This window comes from Schistocerca americana, chromosome 3, assembly GCF_021461395.2.
Source record: "Schistocerca americana isolate TAMUIC-IGC-003095 chromosome 3, iqSchAmer2.1, whole genome shotgun sequence".
NCBI classification, from domain to species: Eukaryota; Metazoa; Arthropoda; class Insecta; order Orthoptera; family Acrididae; genus Schistocerca; species Schistocerca americana.
In genome coordinates this window covers 312997147-313011919 of record NC_060121.1, presented here as the reverse complement: position 1 = coordinate 313011919, position 14773 = coordinate 312997147, and the positions used below count along the sequence as shown (strand labels likewise).

Below are 14773 nucleotides of genomic sequence, written 5' to 3'. Positions count from 1 at the left end.
CGTCCACGTATCGTCTCATGCGCCAGAGTTTACACCTCTATCCATACAAAATTCAAACGCGGCAACCCCTCAGCGCCGCTACCATTGCTGCACGAGAGACATTCGCTAACGATATAGTGCACAGGATTGATGACGGCGATATGCATGTGGGCAGCATTTGGTTTACTGACGAAGCTTATTTTTACCTGGATGGCTTCGTCAATAAACAGAACTGGCGCATATGGGGAACCGAAAAGCCCCACGTTGCAGTCCCATCGTCCCTGCATCCTCAAAAAGTACTGGTCTGGGCCGCCATTTCTTCCAAAGGAATCATTGGCCCATTTTTCAGATCCGAAACGATTACTGCATTACGCTATCTGGACATTCTTCGTGAATTTGTGGCGGTACAAACTGGCTTAGATGACACTGTGAACACCTCGTGGTTTATGCAAGATGGTGCCCGGCCACATCGCACGGCCGACGTCTTTAATTTCCTGAATGAATATTTCGATGATCGTGTGATTGCTTTGGGCTATCCGAAACATTCCCTATTCGCCAGACATGAACCCCTGTGACTTCTTTCTGTGGGGACACTTGAAAGACTTGCATTCAACGTTCTGGCCGTAACACGTGTCATTAATCTACCAGCATTTCACATTTGGAATGGCTTATCTTACGCTTACATTAATCTGTGATGTTGCAGTGTTAATTATTTAAATACCTTTCTTACACAAATGTATTCCCGACATGTCATCATTCGACAGTAATTATTTTTTGGTGTTGCGATTTTTTCCTTCAGTATATTTGAGAGTATGTGTTTTATTGTGATGTTAGTACTTCATGTAAATTCTACAAATGTTATGTCCTAACATGACCTGTAAAATACTGAAACCTGACAGTACCTGCAACTACGCAAAATTAATTGTATCATAAATTTTTTGAAAAAGAATGGAGCATGTCATCATACATACTATCTACCCATCATGTGCAAAGTATCTCTAGATAGATCGCTCATATTTAAGTAGTTGAATGTCATATTTAATTCTAGTTCACACTTCGCGTTACTAGCAAGGCTGCAGCCAATGTTGGAAGGGGAACACTTGCCTTCACCAGTGCATGGTGCATAAAATGGTACATGGTTCAAGGCCTCTTCTTCACTGAATAAATCACATATGGGAAGTTCCTTCAATCCTATTGATGCGTTGGAAATGTGCTTTCATTTAAGCGCATGCACGTAGCATTGTTATCAATCACCTGCTTCTATTCCAAACAAAAAATCGTGAAGGTAATGCTATTTTCAGTTGATACCTATGCTTAAGGTTGTCACACGTTGGCACGACATGGTAAGTTATAGAAAGGTGACAGTTCGTGGTGAAAATAGGTTTTTCGCGGCCTGTGGGAGGGGAAAAAGCTTATAACTGCAGTATTGTTGACAAAACTATATGAAATATATTATGAAATTCTCTATCGGTATACACAAAAAAACTAGCATTTATAGATTTCCTGCTCTAATAGAATAGCTGTAGTATCTGTTAGCTTATTTGTTTGATTTGATTTTGACAGTGAAGCTAAAACAGCTTAGGCCTAACCCGCCACTACCCGCACAGAAACTAAGTTTATTGTGCGGCATCGCTCTCTGTGTCTAGTAAAGCCAACCAATGCCCTTAAATAGTTCAAGGAGTCCCTTTACCAGTTTTTTGTTAGACACAATTTCTTCAGGTCTAGTTGTCCTGAAGATTCTGTATCTTTTGCTCTCTAATGTCATGCATTAGAAGATTAGGTGTGATGCAGTTTCTTCACCCTCATCACAGATCCTACATTTAGGGTCTTCTTGCGTCATACCCATTGTGTGTAGGTGTTTTTTGAAATTCCCATGGCCGGTCATCAGTCCAGTCATGAGTTTGATCTCTTCCCTGTTCAATCCAAGGACTACAGAGCTTCTTTTAAAACATGGCTTGCGCATCATTACCTTACCATGTTTTTGTTTATGGACCTTGGTCCAATATTCTACGTGCTGTTTCCTGAACCAGTCCCGTAATTCTAGTTTGATCATAGCCTCGGGATTGTCAGGACAGGTTACGGTCCAATAAATGGAGTCGTTGCTCCCATCCCGGCTTGTTCATTGCCACAGATCCCTGAGTGGCTAGGACCCACACTAGGTTTACCCCATTGCTTCCCTCTAGCTCCACCAGAGCCCTGTGGGATTCTGCAACACGCTTAGATCTTATTGCAGGAGCTGCCAGTGATTTCAGGGCTGCCTGGCTATCTGAACAGATGTAGATGCTACGGTCATTGTAGCACCTACATACTCTCCTCCACACCTAACCTGATTGCAGTAGTTTCAGCTTGGAATACAGAGGCCAGTTTTCCTTGAGAGATGATGCCCTCCAGTCTTGACTGAACCCCATACACCCCTGCCCCAACGCCTTGGTCTGACTTCGACCCAGCGGTGAAACAATGTCCCCCGTACGGTGTAGAACTGTTTTTTCCCAGTGCTCCCTACTGTTATATTGAAAGGCTTGTTGAAACAGTTAGCTTATTGGTACTTAAAATAATATAAGTTCCTCAAAGTATTTCACATACGATGGACGCTCAGTAAGTAATGCAACACATTTTTTTTCCGAAAACAGGTTAGTTTTATTTAGGATTCCAGTATATCACATTATTCTCCACTCCTTTGGATACAAAACTCTATCTTTCAACATGATTGCCATTCAATGCGACAGCCTTGAACCATCTTACTAGGAGGGCCTGCAGGTCCATATGGTACCACTCTAACAGTCAACGTCAGAGTCAACGTCTTGCTACATACGTAACCTCCCCATCACCCATACACTGCATGCTGTGGAGTGCATTCTTCATTGGGTCAAACAGATGCTCTTAATGGTCTTTTGTTAGGTGGTGAGGGACCAAGAGGGCACCCATCTTTGAGTACCTCAACTTGCGGACGAATGTGTCAACACTGCCAACAGATGTCCATTTGTGCAGCGAGTTGTTTGCTCGTGATCCGTCGATCACCTCGACTTAGAGTGTCCGGACTTTCCAACATTGCAGGAGTCACAGTTGTGTGCGGCCGGCTGGCAAGCGAGAGATCGAACAGGATTGCGCGACCTTGATGCTATAATGACAGACGCCTCGCACAACGACTCACTGTGCTTTTGTTCACTTCCATGTCTCCGCGGACATTCTGCAAGCGGCTATGAATAACTGCGATGCTCTGGTTTTTCCGCCGAAAGAAATCCGATGAAATCTCTGTATGTAACGCATTTCCGTTACAGACGCCATTTTGAAAGCTGCGTATAGTGCCGTCACCTGTCGTAACGTCATGAAACTATAGGGGCTGAAGTGGGAATGTTCCACGATGTCCCACATCAAATTCTGTATTTTTTCAGTTGAAATTAGCCGAGAAAAAAGGGTTGCATTACTAATTGAACGCCCCTTGTATCTTTCATTGTTAATAGTTCCTGGAAAATAACAGGGCCCATTATCTTCTCAGCGCTAATAGCGCACCACACTCCTACTTTTTGATCATGTAGAGGTGCCTCGTGTATTACGTTAGGTTTTTCAGAACTCCAATAACTTAGGTCGAACCATTGATTCATTCGATAAGGAAGTTAGGTGAGGGTCACTTTCTCCTTCACACACCCTGTTCAAAGTCCATTCACAAAACCACAACCTGAAACTTCCTGGCAGATTAAAACCGTGTGCCCGACCGAGACTCGAACTCGGGACCTTTGCCTTTCGCGGGCAAGTGCTCTACCAACTGAGCTACCGAAGCACGACTCACGCACGGTACTCACAGCTTTACTTCTGCCAGTACCTCGTCTCCTACCTTCCAAACTTAACAGAAGCTCTCCGCGAACCTTGCAGAACTAGCACTCCTGAAAGAAAGGTAGAGCACTTGCCCGCGAAAGGCAAAGGTCCCGAGTTCGAGTCTCGGTCGGGCACACAGTTTTAATCTGCCAGAAAGTTTCATATCAACGCACACTCCGCTGCAGAGTGAAAATCTCATTCTGGAAACATCCCCCAGGCTGTGGCTAAGCCATGTCTCCGCAATATCCTTTCTTTCAGGAGTGCTAGTTCTGCAAGGTTCGCAGGAGAGCTTCTGTTAAGTTTGGAAGGTAGGAGACGAGGTACTGGCAGAAGTAAAGCTGTGAGTACCGGGCGTGAGTCGTGCTTCGGTAGCTCAGTTGGTAGAGCACTTGCCTGCGAAAGGCAAAGGTCCCGAGTTCGAGTCTCGGTCGGGCACACGGTTTTAATCTGCCAGGAAGTTTCATATCAGCGCACACTCCGCTGCAGAGTGAAAATCTCATTCTGGAAACATCCCCCAGGCTGTGGCTAAGCCATGTCTCCGCAATATCCTTTCTTTCAGGAGTGCTAGTTCTGCAAGGTTTGCAGGAGAGCTTCTGTTAAGTTTGGAAGGTAGGAGACGAGGTACTGGCAGAAGTAAAGCTGTGAGTACCAGGCGTGAGTCGTGCTTCGGTAGCTCAGTTGGTAGAGCACTTGCCCGCAAAAGGCAAAGGTCCCGAGTTCGAGTCTCGGTCGGGCACACAGTTTTAATCTGCCAGGAAGTTTCATATCAGCGCACACTCCGCTGCAGAATGAAAATCTCATTCTGAAAACCACAACCTTTTCGCAGGGTCACCCGGCGTAAGTTCTTGCGCTTCAGTTATCCATTTGAAGGGAGTCATAGGAAATTCCCATTTTCTGAGGAAGACGTCAAACTGATTTTCTAGGAGATCTTTCCAGGTTACGCTCAATGTTATTCAGTGTTTCTTCTATGAGTATTGTACGCGGTTGTCTGTTTTCTGTCAAGAACACTATCCATTTCACGAAATTTATTTATCGACCGATGAATCATACTCCGATTAGGAACGCGAACATAAGGAAATTCCTTATTGCGTGCTGTTTCTGTACGCGCGTGTTAAGCATACATGAATACTCTTTGACGAATAGAATATTAGGTTTCGCCATTTCACATGAAACCTTTTCACTCAATATATTTCATGCTGTGCATGTCGAACATGTACTACCGTCGCAAACAAAGGCTTCACAGCGGAGGGGAAGTACAAGGATCAGCGCTCCCGTCGACTGGCTGCCGATGGTGCAAAAAGATCCTGCCGGGCAATTGCGTTGAGGAGTGATCACCCTGTAAAAAGAGGAGTGGAACTTAGAATTATTTCAGTTGGAAAAGAGTTAGAATAGTTTAAAATACGGACAATATTTTTCTACGATGTAGCACATTGCTCACAGAATTGACGGATTACTCTTGTAACCTACATACTCACATCTAAAGATGGTTCAGTGGATCCGAAACCAGTCATAACTTTAGAAATATGTGCAATGCAGACAGTCAAAAACTTTTTTTCATACGTTCCGTTGACTTTCTATGAGAAAATGATCGGACCCAAGGGAATCAGAATACATATAAATATTTTTTCGAATTACTTGCCAACTTCTTGACACTTATGCTATTCTGCAACAGTAGGCTGAGAAATCTGAGAACTGATATACGTAAATATATAAACACTTATAGCAAAATGTTCTTTGGTGGGGAGGCGAGGGAGGTTATGCCCCCATGATAGCCCCACCCTTCCTCTTCGGATCCGGGTCTTATGTTGCTCTGTCACAATCGTTTTCAACTGTTGTCTCCGTCTCATATACTTCGTTTCTTATATATGCTGTTTAGATTCTGCACACATTGTAGTTAACCTTTCGCTCCTTGTGTTTTATATCTAATAGCTTTAGAATTTCAGAGAGTATCCTGCAGTCAATGCCCCCGGTAGCTGAGTGACGCCGGCACGGTAGCTCAGCGTGTTCGGTCAGAGGGTTAGCTGCCCTCTGTAATAAAAAAACTGAGTGAATGGATCAATAACGAAATTCAAAGGGCGTCGGAATGTCAATCCTAAGGGCCCGGGTTCGATTCCCGGCTGGATCGGAGATTTTCTCCTCTCAGGGACTGGGTGTTGTGTTGTCCTAATCATCATCATTTCATCCCCATCGACGCGCAGGTCGCCGAAGTGGCGTCAAATCGAAAGACCTGCACCAGGCGAACGGTCTACCCGACGAGAGGCCTTAGCCACACGACATTTCAATATCTTCACTAAAGAAAAATAATTAGAGTCTGACACAGACGGCCGTTCATTACTTCGACTACGAACCAGGCGAGAGAAAGAGTGATCGTCAAAAATCCGATGTCCGATCTAGCTCCTCCTCCTCCTCATCATCATCATTTTTTAACACCAGTTTCCCGAGAGTGGTGTACAATAGTTCGCCATCTTCTTCTGTTCCAGGACAGCTTTCCATTTCTGTCTTTGCTCGTCCACATCTGATCATTCTTCCAACGGTGGCTTGGTTTAGGTTTGAAAGCAGTATATATTTGCTCAGCTGCTGACTTGCCACGCCTAACACACGTGGAGTTTTTCTTTCAGGGTTTACTCCCTTTGCCTTTGAAGATCCCTCCTCTCCTCAGAGCAGTGGTGTCCGATTCTAATTATCCCTAGGAAGGATAGATTGCCTCATCCGCCATCTCCACCATTCCGAAGGTCTCCTCTGCCAATGGTGCCGTTAAGGTCCTCGCCCGTAACTTAGCCATCCTTTCACACCGGCCTACTGATGTGGAGAATGCCCATACCCACAGCGCGGATGCGCCAGGCAAAAATTACCCAAGTGGTCGGTAGGGACAATGCCCTATCTCCCTTGAGCTGTGTTAATGGTTGTGTATGTTAATGATTATGCCACAACCAAGGGCCGAGCTCCTCGTAACAGATGAAATTTGTTTATTCTTGTAACAAGAGAACTCTTTTCAGATAAACTGGATGTATCAACGTGTATCGGAGAAACTTTCATCCTTAGATTTACCAGGCACATTCAAATTTTTGGCGTTCCAGAGCTCCAACAGACAAATGAGAAGGCGCATTAGGACACCATTCTATCCATTTTACACTATAATAGCTTTTTCTTCAGCTGCGACAGGCATCGCTATAGCTCCAGTTTCTTGGTCGCGAAACTCATGTGTTCTAAGTATGAAATTGCAGAATATCACAAGTATCAGTGTCTCACTTTTAACCACTACGTTATCGCTTGTCTGTTAACACTTGAGATTACGACGCATATCTCCACCCGTTTGGTGATTTATCAACAGCTCAAGACGCGTATCTGTATCACGCTATGAAACAATTACACTTGAAATACCGCGTGCAGTACAGCGGAACATTTAAAACTCCGGAAATAATTTCTATAGAAATTCGATTCACGTGTCACTTACTGATTTGTTCTTGATGGATATTCATACTGAGTTAGGTGGTTTTTATTCATATACAGATCATTTGCAAAACTAAATCAGACGAAACAACTTTTTAAAACATTTAAGTAAGTCATGTATACAGCAATATTATCTTATGAAAAAAATACTGTAACACTATTCACGGATTTTGCTTAGTTCTGAACATCTAGATAAGACCAATTTTCCATACATGCCAATAGGGGATGTTTTTGTATTTAGAAAATACTCGTTTACATAGAAAAGCTGGTCAAATAACGAGTGGAGCGAGCATAGAGGACAGCTCCTGATTGATTGGCACAGGTCTTGCCGCTCGAGGTTCCGAGGAATCCACACTGTCTATGTGTTGGCACTCATGTTCTGGCACTCTCAGATGCTGGACGCAGATACCACTTTAATTTGACTTCTGTAGTAAAGCCGTGGTAAACAACATTTCCCTCCATTATTAGATTGACTATTCCATTGTACTTCCTTTAGTCAAGCTGTGCCATAAAGGGTTTTACTCCCCTTCTCAATTCAGTACCTCCTTGTAAGTTATTCGATCTGTGAGTATACAACTGCTCATAAGCATTCTTCTGTAACACCACGTTCCACAAGCTTCTCTTTTTATCCGTACTGTTTATCGGCCACGTCGCACTTCCATACAACGCTACATTGCAATGCTTTCACAGAAGCCTTCCTAACACTTGAATTTGTATTCGATATTAATACAAAATTTCTCCTTATCTGAAAAGCTTTCCATGCTATTGCCAGACTGCATTTTATGTTATGTTTACTTCTTCCACAGTCAGTTACTTTCCTGCTCAAATAGCAAAACATCTATGTTACTTTTACTGTCTCACGTCGTACTATAATTCCCTCAGCATCACCTCATTTCATTCAGCTAACACGATTACCTGTATTTTACTTTTATTGATGTTCAGTTTATAGCCCCATATTCTCTCCACCTGATCCCTGAAGTCCTTTTCCGTCTCTGACAGAATTAGAAGGCTTTAATTCTTTTTTCCAAATTTCTCCTTGGTTTTATTTACTATCATCTCATTCCCTATCCAATTACTGTCTCTCTTCGATCCATCCAACGGTAGTCTGACTTCTGTGCAAGTTGTAAACAATCTCACACTCCCTAAGTTGTGGATAAACTTGCGCTCCCAGTGTTTTATGCCTACCACAGTTTGAATTTCAAAGAGTGTATTCCAGTCAACACTTCCCGAAATCTACAAATGCTAAATGTAGCTCTGTGATTCGCTACTAGACCTTTAGCGATCGCGTTCGTAAACCACTTTCTCAATATTTCAATAAGGGTTCTGGAAATGCGGTTCTAACTGCTGGATTTTCTCTTCTACAATCGATACTCGCTCCCACGAAACGCTCAACTGTTTTAGAAACTTGCTTTCAAAAATATTGGTTTATGTGGATGAAGCAATTTTATGTGTAGTGAAGAAAATGAATGAGAAACCTGTTTCTCTTCATTAGCTGGAAAGAGGTTCGTAATTTATATGTTTGTTACATAGAAAAAATTGAACTGATTGGCAACAACTCTACATTCTGCATAGCTGGCTAATTTCTAAACTGCTATACCGACTCCTTCTCTTAGTGACAAAGGCATACATGCACTATCACTGGCTGAAGATAAGACATTAATTGCGTGGATAAGATTTTTATACATTTCTTCGTGTACATTTATCTCCTCCTCCTTCTTACGAGCTCAGTGAAGTCTATAATGAAACAGTGCACTGTATTAAAACTATTTTGAAAGTACTGATAACCTGACTTATAAGGCAGACGTAATTGGAGAGTTGATTAAAGACACATTAGCGAAAAACAAACTGACGCTCGAGAAACAGACATTTGATCGGACTATCAAAGTTTATTCAGTGGTAACATGTAAATACGAAAGGTAAATAAAGGTTTATACATTCTGATTTCATCTTTGGGAAGATTTATAGCCATGTAAAGGCAGTGGCAGTACGTTTGAGTGCGCTGCAGTAGCTGATTTCAGGAAGGAGAAGCAGCTGGTTGTGTATCAAGAGCTCACATGGCAATCCAGTATCAAGCAAAGAAAGAAAAGGTGGAGAGAATGTATACAAGATCTATAAAAGTGAAATACACGTGAAGGAAAGATTGTAGAAGGGGCAGAAGAAGTAGCTAGAGATAAGATGGCAGGTATGACGCCGTGAGAAGAATTTGACACAGCAGTGAAAGACCTAAGCCGTAACATGGCACCTGTTGTAGATGACAATCCATCAGAATTGTTTGGATCCTTGGGAGAATATACAGCAACAAAACTATTCCACCCAGCGTGCAAAATTATGAGACAGTCCTGAAATACCCTCAGACTTCAAGAAGAATGCAAAAATTCTAATTCCAACGTTCGAAGGCAGATACTGACAGCTGTGAATATTGCCGAATTGTCAGTTTAATAAGTCAGGGTTGCAAAATACTCACGCGAATTATTTACAGAATAATGGAAAAACTGGTAGAAACCGACTCTTTGAGATTATAAAGGTATCAGGGGTATAATGTAGGGAGGGAAAGTTTATTTACGACTGTTAGTGAAAGCAGACTGTTGTTATACGAGTCGAAGGACATGAAAGGGAAGCAGTGGTTGAGAAGGGAGTGTGACAGGGTTGTACCCTGTCCTGTATGTATTCAAATGGTTCAAATGGCTCTGAGCACTATGAGACTTAACTTATGAGGTCATCAGTCCCTAGAACTTAGAACTACTTAAACCTAACTAACCTAAGGACATCACACACATCCATGCCCGAGGCAGGATTCGAACCTGCGACGGTAGCGGTCGCGCAGTTCCAGACTGTTGCGCCTAGAACCGCTCGGCCACTCCGGCCGGCGTATGTTATTCAATCTGTACGTTGAGCAAACAGTGAAGGATATCAAAATTTGGAAGTGGAACTGAAATCCGAGGAGAAGAAATAAGAACTTCAAGGTCTGTAGATGACATTGTAATTCTGTCAGAGAAATCAGAGTACTTGAGAGAGCAGTTGAATGGAATGTAAATTGTATTGAAAAGTTCATAAGATGTACAGCAACAAAAGTAGAACAAGGGTAATTAAATGTAGTCGAGTTAAATCAGTTGGTGCAGATACAGTTAGTTTATGGTGAAACACTAAAAGTAGTAGCTGAGTTTTGCTATTTGGGCAGCAAACTAACTAATAATGTCCGAAGTGGAGAGGGTGACGGTATAGAATGGCATGCATGAGAAAAATATTTCCGGAAAAGACTAATTCGTTAATATCTAATGCAAATTTAAGTGTTAGGAAGTCTGTTGTGAAAGTGTTTGTCCTCGCGTGGAAGTGAAATGTGGATGATAAGAAATTCAAACAAGAAGAGAATAGAAGATTTTGAAGTGCGGTTTTACAGAAGAATGCTGAGGATTAGATCGGTATTCAAGTAACTAATGAGGAGGTACTGAATCAGTTTGGGGAAGAAAGAAGTTTACAGCACAATTTTCCAAAAGAAGGGGATCGGTTGATGGGACCCTCCCTAAGGCATCAAGGAATCGTCAGTTTGATGATGGAGGGAAGTGTGGAGGATACAAGTTATAGAGGGAGACCAAGGGATGATTACAGGAGACCAAGGGATAATTCCAGTAAACAGATTCAAATAACTGTAAGTTGTAATAATTATTCAAAGATAAAGAGGTTTTCATACGATGCACTGGCGTGGAGAGCTGCTGCATCAGAACACTTTTCGGACTGAAGACGACGACAAAAGCAAGAAGGTGGCAGGCTATTTCTCCCTTGTCAGATGGTCTGCGGCTTTCACCAGCTTAGCGCCAGCCTTCCTGAAATCCTCTGGAGCGTTTCCGGCCGGGCAGTCGGTGGCCACCAGATGGGGTCTTCCCTATCCCGGACACGTTAATGCCTTTTAAGAAATCCGGAAGTTCTTCCAGTATGCCCCAGAAAGCACAGTTGTGAGATCGGCATGTAGTTCTGGGGAACGGAGTCTTTGTTTAACTGAGACAGCTTTATGATTCTAGTCTTCTTCCAAGGCTTTGGGTAACAATACAGGCCCAAGCATGCATTATATGAGGACTGTTCAATAAAGAATGAACATAATTTTTTTTGAAAACATACCTTTACTCATCCCCATAATTTTGATGGTCCTTCTCAAAGTAGTCTCCGATGCGATGCACTTGCCCCAGCGTTTCTGCCAGTCATCAAATACATGCTGGAAACCATTTTTCGAGGGGCCCTTCAAATTCGCCTCTGCAGCCTTCACAACTGCTTCTGATGTTTGATTATGAGCTTTCACTACTGCTTCTGATGGTTGATAATGCCTCCCACGAAGGCGTTTCTTCATGTTAGGGAATAGAAAAAAGTCACATGGGGCTAAATCCGGACTACAGGGACGGTGAAGGCTGCACTTCACGGTGATTTTTGCAAGATTTCAGCAACAACATTGGTAATAAGCGGCCGCGCATTATCGTAGTGGAGCATCCAGCCTGCTTCACGGAAATGTGGTCTTTTGCGCCTGATATGAACGTGCAATGTTTTCAGGACGTCTCTGTAGTATTGTCCAGTTACTGATGTGTGTGCAGGTACAACATGCTGATAAACTATTCCATGAATATCAAAGAATGAGATGACCATTACTTTCCCAGCAGAAGCAAGCACTTTTGCTTTTTTGGGGGTTGGTGATGAAGGATATTTGCACACTGAGCTTTGCTGTTTGCTCTCAGGATCAAAATGATGGAGGCAAATTTCATCAGCAGTTTCCAGAATGAGATCTTCACTCTGCAGCGGAGTGTGCGCTGATATGAAACTTCCTGGCAGATTAAAACTGTGTGCCCGACCGGTCGGGCACACAGTTTTAATCTGCCAGGAAGTTTCATCAGCAGTGATTACATTTGAAGGAAACTCCGGATCTTCCTCTAACATCAACTTTAGCTGCATGCATACCTGCACGCAGATGTCCTTTTGTTCGGGAATCAACTATCTTGGAACCCATCTTCCACCAACGTGTGGGTGGCACCCAATGAAATGTTCAGTATTTCAGAACGTGATCTTTAGGTAATTAGTCGATCTTCTCTAACAATGACAGCAGCAGTGTTGATGTATTCTTCCGTAAGGGCAGTAACTGGAGCACTGGGACCACCTTCCTTTGAAATTGATTGTCTCCCCTCTTTAAACATTTTAACCCACCTTCCAGCTGTGCTGTAGGGAAGAACAGACTCTCCATAGGCCTCCTGTAACATTGCATAGGCCTTAGCTGAAGATTTGTAGAGACGAAAGCAGAATTTCAAAGCCGCATATTGTTCCTCGCCTGTTACCTCAATTACAGCGCTAGGCGATACTGAACATGTCTGACCTTGCCTGCCTCTCACAGGAGAGTACCAGGAGTTCCAACAATGAAACTACTACGGCATGTTTGTTGCACATTAAGCTAACAGAATATCATAAGATTAATTTTTAGTGAGAGAAATTATGACCATAAAAAATTATCATCATTCTCTATTGAACAGCTCTCGTATATTGAGGTCATAGGTTCGTCTGAATAACGATCATAGGCGTCACGATCACGCGATTGCGTTCGGGAGAGACATTCTTCCAGTTCCAGTGGGTTATAACTAGCCGAAAGCTGTTCGAGCCACGACCAATGAACGGCCACAGCTAGTTTCGACTCATCACAGAAATTTATTCCTGTGACTCCAAAGAGCAAAGGTCGCAAAGCTAAATGTACTATTCAATGAGGCAGCTCTCACGTCAGGCGAAAACAGATCGCACTTACGTGACAGCTGTTGAGTGAATTTAAATACATACACGTCACGTTAGACTAAAGAAACGCTACTTGTTGAAGTAACTTATTTTAATTCTCTGTTTTGATTCCTACTTTATTAGGAAAGCAAGCACAAATTGTGTTGCAGAAATTTGAAGTTGTTTGAGAAATTAAATGTGCTTTTAAAAATCTGATTTTTCCCCATGTTTGATTGCATTTATCAGCAAAAATGGGCCTATTCTCTTTCGCTAGGGCTGTCAATTTGAAACAAAACTTTTCATTCCATACTGTTGTCTCGTTTCAACTGTTCTTTCAATTTCAAGTACCCCATTTTCATCCCTCGTGAACCCCTCGTCTTCCACATGGCTTTCCCGCTCAATTTTGTCTGGCAGGGCTGGATTGAGTTCGCGCCATTTTCAGTACCTTTCTGTTAACTCTCCGGCTGTTGGCTCTAATCATTGTTGTCTTTCAGTTACGAAAGATACATTGTTTATGAAACATTGTTATAGTCTAGAGGACACTTGTCATCCGCGCGAGCTCTGCTGCCACAATTTGAAACAAAGTAAGTCTGTATTACTTTATTGCTTTCCTAGATTTAATCGATCTCTCATGTGCGTAAATTTAGACGTATTGAAACTGGTTGCAGTTACCTTCGGAGTTACCTAGTATTCTCTTTATTTTTAAATTGTGGAAGAAATGTCAAAGGCAATAAAACTCGGACAGAGTTTAGTAGAGATTTTAATGTATGGCTGAAATGGTTCAATGAGCTGAGTGATGAAGATGCTCACAGTGATAGCGCTGACTCAGAGACTGAGGATTCTGTTCATGAAAGCGGACATGATTCAGGAACAGAACAAGAAGTGTCAGAAAATGATGAATATGAATCACAGGAAGAAGTAGCTCAAGAGGATGCATTTATTTAGGGAAAGATGGAATAACTAAACGGAGGAAAAATAGATATCCTACCAGTGTTAGAAGCAGATGATGTAATTTTATTACGCATTTGCCTGGACCAAAAAACAGGCTCGTATAAAAAAGACAGAAACAGAAATTTTGAACTTGATCTTGGATGAAAACATAATAAGCATTATCGCAACATGCACAAATATATACATTAATTAACTTCGTGGTAACTTTTCTAGGGAAAAGGACGCTAAAGAAACACATGCAATAGAGTTCAGAGCTTTCATTGGTTTGTTATATCTATGTGGATCTTTGAGATGTTCTAGGAAGAGTATATCAAAATTGTGGGATAACTCAAAGGGAAACAGATTTGAATCATGTTATTCATGCATAAGAGAAAACCGATTCAGGTTTCTCTTGAGATGTCGGAGGTTTGATAATATCCGTGATACAGGTGTTCGCAGGGAGATTGACAAGTTGGCTGCTATCGTAGCTATCAGAGAGGTACTTGAACTATTCACGAACAATTGCCAAAAATATTATCACCTAGTGAATATCTTACTGTTGACGAACAGCTTTTGGCATTTAGATGAAACTACCCGTTCAGGCAATATATTCATAACAAACCAGCAAAGTATGGGTTAAAAGTGTTTGCTTTGGTTGATGTAGAAACAGCTTACACTTTGAATTTAAAGCTGTACGTCGGTAAGAAACAAGAGGGATCATGTAATGTCAGTAATTCAGCTGAAGATATTGTTCTTCGAATGGTCAAACTGTTTCAAACGTTAGAATATACACTCCTGGAAATGGAAAAAAGAACACATTGACACCGGTGTGTCAGACCCACCATACTTGCTCCGGACACTGCGAGAG

At 42.3% G+C, this 14773-nt stretch overlaps 1 non-coding gene across 1 annotated transcript; it reads left to right on the top strand.

The window, feature by feature from the left end:
- Window positions 1–4454: 4454 nt before the first annotated feature.
- Window positions 4455–4529, top strand: Trnal-caa. Its single transcript has one exon. It is a non-coding gene; the product is annotated as a tRNA-Leu (tRNA).
- The last annotated feature ends 10244 nt before the right edge of the window (window positions 4530–14773 follow it).